This window comes from Hylobates moloch, unplaced genomic scaffold (genome assembly GCF_009828535.3).
Source record: "Hylobates moloch isolate HMO894 unplaced genomic scaffold, HMol_V3 SCAFFOLD_14, whole genome shotgun sequence".
In the NCBI taxonomy this organism is placed as follows: domain Eukaryota; kingdom Metazoa; phylum Chordata; class Mammalia; order Primates; family Hylobatidae; genus Hylobates; species Hylobates moloch.
In genome coordinates, this window is record NW_026652289.1 from 63524620 (window position 1) to 63536932 (window position 12313).

General features: G+C 47.0%; 1 protein-coding gene and 1 non-coding gene across 2 annotated transcripts in view; one reads left to right on the forward strand and one right to left on the reverse strand.

Annotated features, from left to right (window-relative positions):
* CILP (cartilage intermediate layer protein) overlaps positions 1-12313 on the forward strand; it is a 195402-nt gene that overhangs the window by 74658 nt on the left and 108431 nt on the right. The window lies entirely within an intron of this gene.
* LOC116482848 (U5 spliceosomal RNA) lies at positions 10089-10204 on the reverse strand. The gene has a single exon (XR_004252096.1). It is a non-coding gene; the product is annotated as a U5 spliceosomal RNA (small nuclear RNA).

A 12313-nucleotide genomic window follows, 5' to 3' on the forward strand; every position in this document is an offset into this window, starting at 1 on the left:
AGCCACGGTATTGAAATGGACTTTGAAAACCTCAGAGTTGGCCGGGCACGGTGGCTCACACCTGTAATCCCAGCACTTGGGGAGACCGAGATGGGTGGATCATTTGAGTTCAGGAGTTTGAGACTAGCCTGCATAACATGGTGAAACCCTGTCTCTACTAAAAATACAAAAATTAGCTGGACATGGTGGCAGTCACCTATGATCTCAGCTACTCAGGAGACTGAGGCAGGAGAATCGCTTGAACCCAGGAAGCGGAGGTTGCAGTGAGCCAAGATGGCACCACTGCACTCCAGCCCGGACAACAGAGTGAGACTCTGTCTCAAAAAGAAAAAAAAAAAAAGAGAGAAAACCTCAGAGTGGCTCTGTATCTTCAGCCACACTGAAGCTCAATTTCCTCATCGGTAATAGAGATAATAATGGTGCTTATCTAATTGGGTTGTTATGAGGATCAAATGAGAAAATAACTGGAAAATCCTTGGCACCTGGTGTAAAGTAAGCACTCAATAAATGCCATGTATTGCGATGGTGACGGTTGGGTGATTCGGAGAATTCCAGACGTCCAGTAAATGACCGCACACTGCTACCAGAGGGAGGTGCTCCCTAGGCTTGAAGAGACGCCTGTTGTCCTGGAGCCTGGCCCAGCAGTCACTCGGAGGTCACAATGCTGTCTCCAGGCCTCCCCCCAACCCCCACAAGATACACAATAAAGACTCCTGATTGCCTGATTAAAGGAAGCGGATACACAATTTCAATTTTAGACCGAAAGCCCCCTCCCACCTTTAAAAAAGCATTGCATAGCCTATTTCAATTTACACACTGAGCCAATGTGGAATTTTCCAGCGTGTTCTGTGGCCTTTGAAGTGACCAGACCAGACTATTGATTTATTTCTAACTAATCTCTCTCTTTGAACCCAGAAGGGTCAAGGTTAATTATATAATAAAATATACTGTGCCCAGCTGCCCGTCTAAGGGCGCAGGGAGCCCCCTGACCTTTCTGTGCCGGCGAGTGGTGGATCGTATTTCTGATCCCTTCCCCGCATTCATTTCCTTCATCAGGGCCCATTAAGAAGGAGAAAGGAAAAAAGAAAAAAAAAAAAAACAACCAGCCCCTCATTTCCTCTCTGAGAGATAAATTTTAATTTGCTGGAAACCAATAAAGGTGATCTAAGCCATGTTTCCAGGCTGTCCCCTTGGGCTGGAAAATCTTGCAGGGAGCATCTACTCTGGAGCCACTGGGAAATGGGGTGAGGGTGGTAGGGGGCAACAAAGGGATGCAGACTCCTGGGTATGCATCTCCCACGAAGGGGAAGTCTCCAGAGTCCACAGCCAGGTCCCCACTAAGCCTTCCTTGCCTGCTGAGGTGACAGTTAACCAATGGCCCAGGCTTCCCAGGCATGTTCTGTCAGTCAGTCCCCAACAGCCACCCAGACGGGCACCAGCACAAGACCTGCTTTCCCTGATGATGAAATAGGCTCTGAGTGGCACCAAAACTGCTTCCAGGTATCACAGGGAGGAGGTGGAAGTCCCGTGGCTTTTTTTCTGCTTTTTAAAATCATGGGTTTTCTTCTCCCACAGCCTCCCACCCTGGGGAAACAACATGGCAAAAACTTTCTTTCCATTGTTAAAAAAAAGAGAAAAATGGTTGGATGCAGTGGCTCACACCTCCCAGCACTTTGGGAGGCTGAGGTGGAAGGATCACTTGAGCCCATAAGTTTGAGACCAGCCTGGGCAACATAGTGAGACTTTCTTTTCTTTTTTCTTTTTTTCTTCTTCTTCTTTTATTTATTTATTTTTTTTGAGACAGGGACTCACTCTATCACCCGGGCTGGAGTGCAGTAGTGTGATCATGGCTCACTGCAGCCTCGACCTCCCCAGGCTCAGGTGATCTCCCACCTCAGCCTCCTCAGTAGCTGGGACTATAGGGATGCACCATCACATCTGGCAAATTTTGTTTTGTTTTGTTTTGTTTTTTTGTAGAGACAAGATTTTGCCATGTAGGCTGGTCTCAAACTCCTGGGCTCAGTGATCTGCCCACCTTGGGCTCCCAAAGTGCTGAGATTACAGGCGTGAGCCACTTCTTTTCTTTTTCTTTTTTTTTTGAGACGGAGTCTCGCTCTGTCACCCAGGCTGGAGTGCAGTGGCGCGATCTCGGCTCACTGCAGGCTCCGCCCCTCGGGGTTCACGCCATTCTCCTGCCTCAGCCTCCTGCGTAACTGGGACTACAGGCGCCCGCCACCTCGCCCGGCTAATTTTTTGTGTTTTTAGTAGAGATGGGGTTTCACTGTGTTAGCCAGGATGGTCTCGATCTCCTGACCTCGTGATCCGCCCACCTCGGCCTCCCAAAGTGCTGGGATTACAGGCGTGAGCCACCGTGCCCGGCCTTTTTTTTTTTTTTTTTTTTTTGAGACGAAGTCTCGCTCTGTCGCCCAGGCTGGAGTGCAGTGGCGTGATATCGGCTCATTGCAACCTCTGCCTCCCGGGTTCAAGTGATTCTCCTGCCTCATCCTCCTGAGTAGCTGGGATTGCAGTCAGGCACCACCTCGCCTGGCTAATTTTTGTATTTTTAGTAGAGACGGGGTTCACCATGTTGGTCAGGCTGGTCTCGAACTCTTGACCTCATGATCTGCCTGCCTCGACCTCCCAAAGTGCTGGGATTATAGGCATGAGCCATGCAACTGGCCTGATTTCTTTCTTTCTTTCTTTCTTTCTTTTTTTGAGACAGGTCTCCCTCTGTCACCTAGGCTGGAGTGCAGTGGCATGATCTCAGCTTACTGCAACCTCCACCTCCGGGGCTCCAGCGATCCTCGTGCCTAAGCCTCCCGAGTAACTGGGATTACAGGCACCTGCCACCATGCCTGGCTAATTTCTTGTAGAGACTGGTTTCACCAGGTTACCCAAGCTAGGTCTTGAACTCCTGGACTCAAGAGATCCTCCAGCCTCGATCTGTCTTCCAAAGTGCTGGGGTTACAGGTGACTGCCACCACCCCCAGCTAATTTTTGTACTTTTAGAAGAGACAGGGTTACACCATGTTGGCCTCAGGCTGGGTGCAGTGGCTCGCACCTGTAATCCCAGCACTTTGGAAGGCCGAGGCAGGCGGATTACTTGAGGTCAGGATTTCGAAACCAGCATGGCCAACATGGTGAAACCCTGTCTCTACTAAAATACAAAAATTACCCCCAGTATGGAGGGAAGAAGGGAAGGAGTGTGCATAGCTCCTAGGTGAATTAGTGTTAGCCACGGGAGGATGGTGGCACATGCCTGTGATCCCAGCTACTCTGGAGGCTGAAACAGGAGGCGGAGGTTGCAGTGAGCCAAGATCACGCCACTGCACTCCAGCCTGGGCGACAGAGTGAGACTCTATCTCTTTGCTCCCCCTTTTCCAGAGCAGCCCCAGCCGCTCTTGTTTCCCATAGTGCTGACACTTCTGAAAGGGACAAGGCCAGTTATCCTGCAGAGTAACCCACAGTGTGGATTTGTCTCATGTTTCCTTCTGACTACTTAGTCAGATATGTTTGGTGTAAACAGCTCAGAGGCCAGGCTGTGTCCTTTTCAGTGCATTACATCTGGAGGCCCCCGATGCTGGCCTGCCCTGATTTTGGTGAGGGGCCTGGATTTTCGGCTGGGAGACTGGTGCATGTTCTCGCTTCCTGGAGGCACCCCCAGCATGGAGGGAAGAGGGGAGGGAGTGTGCATAGCTCCTCGGTGAATTAGTGTTAGCCATGGGAGGAGCACAGTCTCCGGGACTCTTCGATCCCCACAGATGACAACCAAAAACTCAGAAGGAAGTCCGTCCATCACAGCCTGAGACGCACTCTCCCAATGCCTCTCCCTGGACCATTTCTCAGTGTGTCAAGGGCCCTGTCACCTCCATGAGGTCTTCATGATTCTCTTGGGCAGAAGCAGTTGCTCCCTCCTCTCTCCTTCTGCAGCCCTTCACCTCATTTTCCTGCTTGCTGCAATGTGTTAGGGTTCACTGAGGGGCTCTTACTGCCCCTATATATCCAGGCCCAGTAGAGAAGCTCAGGCCCAGGGCCCAGCAGAGAAGCTTCTCCATAAATATTTGTCAAATAAATCGTAACTCAACTGAAATCAGTCTGCCTTGTGGTCAATTTTACATTTTATTTATTTATTAATTTATTATTTACAGATAGAGTCTCACTCTGTCGCCAGGCTGGAGTGCAGTGGTGTGATCTCGGCTCACTACAACCTCCGACTCCCTGGTTCAAGCAATTCTCCTGCCTCAGCTTCCCAAGTAGCTGGGACTACAGACATATGCCACAACACCCAGCTAATTTTTGTATTTTCAGTAGAGACGGGGTTTTACCATGTTGGCCAGGCTGGTCTCGATCTCCTGACTTCATGATCCACCCTCCTCGGCTTCCTAAAGTTCTGGGATTACAGGCATGAGCCACCACGCCTGGGCTTTTTTTGTTTTTTGAAACAGAGTATTGCTCTTATTGCCCAGGCTGGAGTGCAATGGCATGATCTCTGCTCACCACAACCTCCACCTCCCGGGTTCAAGCGATTCTCCTGCCTCGGCCTCCCGAGTAGCTGGAATTACAGGCATGCACCACCATACCAAGCTAATTTTGTATTTTTAGTAGAGATGGGGTTTCTCCATGTTGGTCAGGCTGGTCTTGAACTCCTGACCTCAGGTGATCCGCCCACCTTGGCCTCCCAAAGTGCTGGGATTACAGGTGTGAGCCACTGCGCCCGGCCTTATTTATTTATTTATTTACTTACTTATTTTTGAGACAGAGCCTCGCTCTGTCACCCAGGTTGGAGTGCAGTGGTGTGATCTCAGCTCACTGCAACCTCTGCATCCTGGGTTCAAGCGATTGTCCTGCTTCTGCCTCCCGAGTAGCTTGGACTACAGGCGCCTACCACCACGCCCGGCTAATTTTTGTATTTTTAGTAGAGATGGGGTTTCACCACATTGGTCAGGCTGGTCTCAAACTCCTTTTTTTTTTCTTTTTCTTTTTCTTTTTGAGATAGTCTCCCTCAGTCACCCAGGCTGGAGTAGAGTGGCACAATCTTGGCTCACTGCAACCTCCACCTCCCAGGTTCGAGCAATTCTCCCACCTCAGCCTCCCCAGTAGCTGGGATTACAGGCACACACCATCATGCCCAGCTAATTTTTGTATTTTAGTAGAGACAGAGTTTCACCATGTTAGCTAGGCTGGTCTCAAACTCCTGATCACAAGCAATCCACGTGCCTTGGCCTCCCAAAGTATTGGGATTATAGGCGTGAGCCATTGCACCTGGCCAATTTTACCATTTTTTAAAATTAATCTTTTAGAGACAGGGTCTCACTATTTCACCCAGGCTGGTCTCGAACTCCCAGCCTCAAGTGATCCTCCCAATTTGGCCGCTAAGTAGCTGGGTTTACAGCCACCACTCCTGGCTCAGTTTCACATGTGAAAGAAAAGTCTAGGTGGGGCAGAATGGCTCATGCCTGTAATGCCAGCACTTTGGGAGGCTGAGTCAGTGGGATTGCTTGAGTCCAGGAGTTTGAGACCAACCTGGGCAACATGGTGAGACTTTGTCTCTACAAAAAAATTCAAATAGCTGGGCATGGTGGCGCATGCCCATAGTCCCAGCTACTCAGGAAGCTGAAGTAGGAGGATCACTTGAGCCTGATAGGTAGAAGCTGCAGTCAGCCATGATTACACCACTGTACTCCAGCCTGGTTGATAGAGGGAGACCCTGTCTCAAGAAAAAAAGAAAAGTCCTACATACAAGACTAAATTGAGGCCGTGCGCAGTGGCTCACGCCTGTAATCCCAACACTTTGGGAGGCTGAAGTGGGCAGATCACTTGAGGTCAGGAGTTCGAGACCAGCCTGGCCAACATGGTGAAACCCCATCTCTACTAAAATACAAAAATTAGTTGGGCGTGATGGGGTGCACCTGTCATCCCAGCTACTCCACAGGCTGAGGCACGAGAATCACTTGAACCCGGGAGGCGGAGGTTGTGTGAGCCAAGACTGCGTCATTGCACTGCAGCCTGGATGACAGAGTAAGACTCCTTCTCAAAAATAAAGAAATAAATAAAATAATTATAAATATTAGAAAGGAAAAATTGAAAAAATATCCCCAGATAATAAGATTATATAGGTAGAAAACTGAAAATAATCTACACATAGATTAGAGTTAATAAATCAAGTAAGGTTGCCAGATATAAGATCCCATACAGGTTCACTGAATTTCTATACAATCGCAGTGTACAGTTAGGAGATGTTATTTTAGAAATTAATAAAAAGTGTGAGTTTTTTTTTTTTTTTTTTTTGAGACGGAGTCTCGCTCTGTCGCCCAGGCTGGAGTGCAGTGGCACAATCTCGGCTCACTGCAAGCTCCGCCTCCCGGGTTCACGCCATTCTCCTGCCTCAGCCTCCCGAGTAGCTGGGACTACAGGCGCCTGCCACCACGCCTGGCTAATTTTTTGTATTTTTTAGTAGAGACGGGGTTTCACCGTGGTCTCGATATCCTGACCTCATGATCCGCCCGCCTTGGCCTCCCAAAGTGCTGGGATTACAAGCGTGAGCCACCACGCCCAACCAAAAAGTGTGAGATTTTTAGTAGAAAAATTATAACACTTTACTGAAAGATGATGAAGACCTGAATGCGGTGGCTCACACCTGTAATCCCAGCACTTTGGGAAGCTGAGGCGGGCAAATCACGAAGTCAAGAGTTCGATACCATCCTGGCCAACATGGTGAAACCCCGTTTCTGCTAAAAATACAAAAATTTTCTAGGTGTGGTGGCAGGCACCTGTAATCCCATCTACTTGGGAGGCTGAGGCAGGAGAATCACCTGAACCTGGGAGGCAGAGGTTGCAGTGAGCCAAGATCGCACCACTGCACTCCAGCCTGGGCGACAGAGTGAGACTGTCTCGAAAAAATAAAAAATAAAAAAAAAATGAAGATCTAAACATATGGAGACACAAATCATGTCCATTAATAATATAAAGATTCAATTCTCCCTAATCAATCTATAGATTTAATTCAGACGCAATAGGGATTTTAATGGAAATCGAGAAGACAATTCTAAACATTTTTGGAAGAAGAAAGTATAGCCAAGTTACTACTAAAAAGAAAACCAAGTAGAGAGATGACATCCACCAGATTTTAAGTCTTATTATAAACTTATACTAATTAGGATGTGCAATATTGGCTCAAGGTTAGACAAACAGACCCATGGACACATGTCACTGCATATCCCTAGGGAAAGGAGGTACCAAGTCAATACACAGTGCTGGACAATTGCCAATCATTTCCAGGGGAAAAATAACACCAGATTCACACTTCACGCTGTACATAAAAACTCAATTCCAGAGGAATCAAGGACTTAATATGAAAGATATCACTTAGCCGGGCGCGGTGGCTCACGCTTGTAATCCCAGCACTTTGGGAGGCCGAGGCGGGCGGATCACGAGGTCAGGAGATCGCGACCACGATGAAACCCTGTCTCTACTAAAAATACAAAAAATTAGCTGGGCGTGGTGGCGGGCGCCTGTAGTCCCAGCTACTCAGAGAGGCTGAGGCAGGAGAATGGCGTGAACCCGGGAGGCGGAGCTTGCAGTGAGCCGAGATTGCGCCACTGCACTCCAGCCTGGGCGACAGAGCGAGACTCCGTCTCAAAAAAAAAAAAAAAGAAAGACATCACTTAAAAAGATATAGATTATTATTTAATAATTTGAGATGGTGAGTTGTTTATTAAACAAAACACACAAAAGTACAAATGAGAATGAAGAAAAAAAAAAACCAAATCAATCTGACATTAAAACCAGTCGCCGAGAGACTCTGTAAGAGCAAAAAGAGAAGCTGTAAACTGGGAGAAGGTAATTGCACCATATAACCAACAAAGAATTACTATTTAAAGTTTGTGAAGTCTAGAAACTGTGTAAAAAACCACTATACCCACTAAGAAAAAGATTCACCATCTAAGAAAAAAATGGGCAAAAGGCACAAACAGGCATTTTACAGGAGAAACCACGAATGGCTAAAAAAATATTTGAAAAGATGTTCAACCTCATTAGTAATTAGGGAGACGTACATTAAAACTACTATAATGCTGGCAGATTAGACATTTGCAAAGGAAAAAAAAGAAAAAAAGCCAGGCACAATGGCACACACCTGTAATCCCAGCATTTTGGCAGGTTGAGGTGGGAGGATAACTTGAGCTCAGAAGATCCAGAGCAGTTCAGCCTGGGCAACATGGAGAAATCCTGTCTCTACAAAAAGCATAAAAACAAAATAAAATTAAAAAAAAAAAATCAGCCGGTGTGGTGGTGCACGCCTGCAGTCCCAGCTGCTTGGGAGACTGAGGTGGGATCACTTGAATCAGGAAGTTGAGGCTGCAGTGAGAGGATATCATGCCACTGCACTCCAGCCTGTGTGATAAAGCAAGACCCTGTCTCAAAAAAATAAAATAACGTTTAAAAACCACTACAAGTTACAATTTCATAACTACCAGATGGACGAAGATTAACTTCCGAGCATTTCTTTTTTTTACTTTTTTTTTTTTTGACATGGAGCTTCACTCTTGTTGCCTGGGCTGGAGTGCAGGGGCACGATCTCGGCTCACTGCAACCTCTGCCTCCCAGGTTCAAGGGATTCTTCTGCCTCAGCCTCCCGAGTGGCTGGGATTACAGGCACCTGCCATCATGCCCAGCTAATTTTTTGTATTTTTAGTAAAGATGGGGTTTCGCCATATTGGGCAGGCTGGTCTCGAACTCCTGACCTCAGGTGATCCGCCTGCCTTGGCCTCCTAAAGTGCTGAGATTACAGGGGTGAGCCATCACGCCCGGCAACTTCTGAGCATTTCAAGGCCAGTAAGGGTGAGAAGCAATGGGAATATAATAGGCCATTTGTGGAAATGCAAATAAGTACATAATTTGGGGAAAAATTATTATGCAGGTACCTACCTGCCCTAAGACCCAGCCATTCCATTCCACACTTTAAGGAAATAAAGTCTTGCACAGGTTCAAGGAGTTCCAATGGCCGGCCGGGCGCGGTGGCTCACGCCTGTAATCCCAGCACTTTGGAAGGCCGAGGCGGGTGGATCACAAGGTCAGGAGATCGAGACCATCCTGGCTAACACGGTGAAAACCCGTCTCCACTAAAAATACAAAAAATTAGCTGGGCGTGGAGGCAGGCGCCTGTAGTCCCAGCTACTCAGGAGGCTGAGGCAGGAGAATGGCGTGAACCCGGGAGACAGAGCTTGCGGTGAGCCGAGATCGCTCCACTGCACTCCAGCCTGGGAGACAGCGAGACTCCGTTTCAAAAAAAAAAAAAAAAAAAAAAAAAGAGTTCCAATGGCCAAAATCTGGCAAAACCCCAAAACATACAGGAAGGGAGAACGGATCTATACACTATGCTCTGTTCAAACGTTTTATACCTAACAGAAGTGCGCAGGGCAATTATTAGTCATTGGCCACGTGTGCCGATTGAGCGCTTGAAATGCAGCTAGTCCTAATTGAAATGTGCTAAATGCAAAATATACACAGGATTCAGAAGACTAAGAAAACAGTGTACAATTTTTTTTTTTTTTTTTTAGGATGGAGTCTAGCTTTGTGGCCCAGGGTGGAGTGCAGTGGCACAATCTCGGATCACTGCAAACTACGCCCCCCGCGTTCAAGCAATTATCCTGCCTCAGCCTCCCGAGTAGCTGGGATTACAGGCGCCCGCCACCAAGTCCGGCTAATTTTTGCATTTTTAGTAGAGACGGTGTTTCACCATGTTGGCCCAGGCTGGTTTCGAACTCCTGACCTCAAGTGATTCTCCCTCCACCTTGGCCTCCGAATTGGTGGGATTACCGGCACAAACCACTGCGGCCAGACAGTAGACTTACAAAAATCTCTTAAGTAAATACGGGTGATACCAAAGTAAATACAAGTAAAATACTCCAAACTCGCTGTGAAGAAATTCCATTAGAAAAAAAACACAAAACATAAACGGAAGGATAAAAAACTTACGAAGATAACCGAAAACGACGAGAAACCTAAAAAACCCAAAACGCTAAACTAGAAAACAAATCATTACGTACACATAGAAATTACAGACTTCTAACTTTTGAACTGCTTCATATAGCCTTGTCGAAACAAGGCCTCAAAAAATTGGCTTAAGACTCAGAGTTGTTCCTCTCCACGGAAATCTTTAGTAAAAGGCGAAAGATTTATACGATCTGAAGAGAAACCAGAGTGTGCCTTGTAGGCACGTAACTCGTCTCTCGGGTAACGGAAACTCCTAGTATAGGGATGGTGACTAGTTAATGCCAAGCTTCTATACCTAGAAAAAATTTTAAGAATACTGTTTAAACAAAAGTCTAATCTTCACAGAATATGCGTAGAATAAAAATGTTTGATTTTGCTGTTTTAAATTTGTACTGTGAGCAGTGCATTATGGGTATGCAAATAATCGGATCAATCTTTTGATTCCAGAACGGAGCATTTCACAGAGTGCCTTATGTCACCGTTAGGGGGCGAAGCTGAAGACTGGCTGGCTGGAAAATAACGCTTTCCTGGTCAGAGACTCGGGTTTTCTGTTTTGTGTATTTGTACGTATGAGTTTGATTTCTTTTAAATAAAGACTGCTATTAAATTGAAAGAGAAAAAAGTGGCAAGTAAATGATTGACACAGAATTCAGAATGGTGGTTCCTCCCTTCGGTGAGGGGCGAGAGGTGTGACTGGGGAAGGGCACACAGGGGTTTAAAAAAGTTTGACAATTTCCGTTTTTTTAAACTGTGTGGTCGGCACAGGGGCGTTCTGATGTTATTTTTAACCGTGCACTCCGGGGATATACTGAATTTTGTATGCCATTTGAGAATTCCTGGCAATGTCCGTTTAAAATTGGAACTTGAGCGCTGTTTCAGGTTTCCTGCCCGACCCCACGCTGCTGTTGGGGATGCAATCTTGCTATTCCAGTTTCAGACCTCGTGTCTCCTTATCCTAGGTGGGAGGATCGCCTGAGGCCAGAGTTCCAGACCTGCCATCTCTACAAAAAATAATAATTTTAAAAAATAGTGCTGTCCTCTCCCCCTCAGAGCTACACTGTCGGCTCTGACCAGCCTACAGGGAATTCCTTTCTAAGGAATGTGCTCACTGGACAACCAGTGAAAGGAAAGCAGTGCAGGCTGTTCTGGAATTCCTGGCCACAAACAATCCTCCCATCTTGGCCTCCCAAAGAATTGGAACTACAAGCCTGAGCCACCACGCCCAGCCAGCTCTAAGACTTTTACAGCCGCTGGTGTAAACATTTCATTTCCCGACTTTCACACCTTCTCTGAACCAACACTTTTCACTTTGCTGCTCCTTTGCTAGCAAGTCAATCATATTTGACATGCATGTAATTCAAATTTGTCTAATACATTTAAAAAATAGATTTACTGGATATAATTTAAAAGCCAAGCAATCCACCCACTTAAAGTATACAATTCGGCCGGGCACGGTGGCTCACGCCTGTAATCCCAGCACTTTGGGAGGCCGAGGTGAGCGGATCACCAGGTCAGGAGATCGAGACCATCCTGGCTAACACAGTGAAACCCCGTCTTTACTAAAAATACAAAAAAATTAGCCGGGCGTGGTGGCAGGCGCCTGTAGTCCCAGCTACTTGGGAGGCTGAGGCAGGAGAATGGCGTGAACTCGGGAGGCAGAGGTTGCAGTGAGCCCAGATTGTGCCACTTCACTCCAGCCTGGGCGACAGACCGAGACTCCGTCTCAAAATAAATAAAGTATACAATCCAGTGGTTTTTAGTATATTCACAGTTGTAGAATCATCCCCACAATGTAATTTTAGAATTTTTTGTTTGGGGTCTGTTTGTTATTGTTTTTCTTTTTCTTTGAGACGGAGTCTTGCTCTGCTCCCCAGGCTGGAGTGCAGTGGCACAATCTTGGCTCACTGCAACCTCCGTCTCCCAGGTTCAAGAGATTCTCCTGCCTTAGCCTCCCGAGTAGCTGGGACTACAGGCGCCTGCCACCATGCCCAGATAATTTTTGTATTTTTAGTAGAGACAGGGATTCACCATGTTGGCCAGGCTGGTCTTGAACTCCTAGCCTCAAGTGATCTCCCCGCCTTGGCCTCCCAAAGTGCTGAGATTACAGGTAAGCCACCGCGCCCGGTTAGAATGTTTTTGCCACTTCGAAAAATGAAACAGTACCCATTAGAAGTTACTTCCCACCTGCTCATTCACCCAGCCTCTGGCAACCACTAATCTACTTTGTCTCTGATAGGCCCCTTCCAGACATTTCATATAAAACGAAGCATACAACATGTAGCCTTTTGTACCGGCTTCTTTTGATGTGGCTCATTGGTGA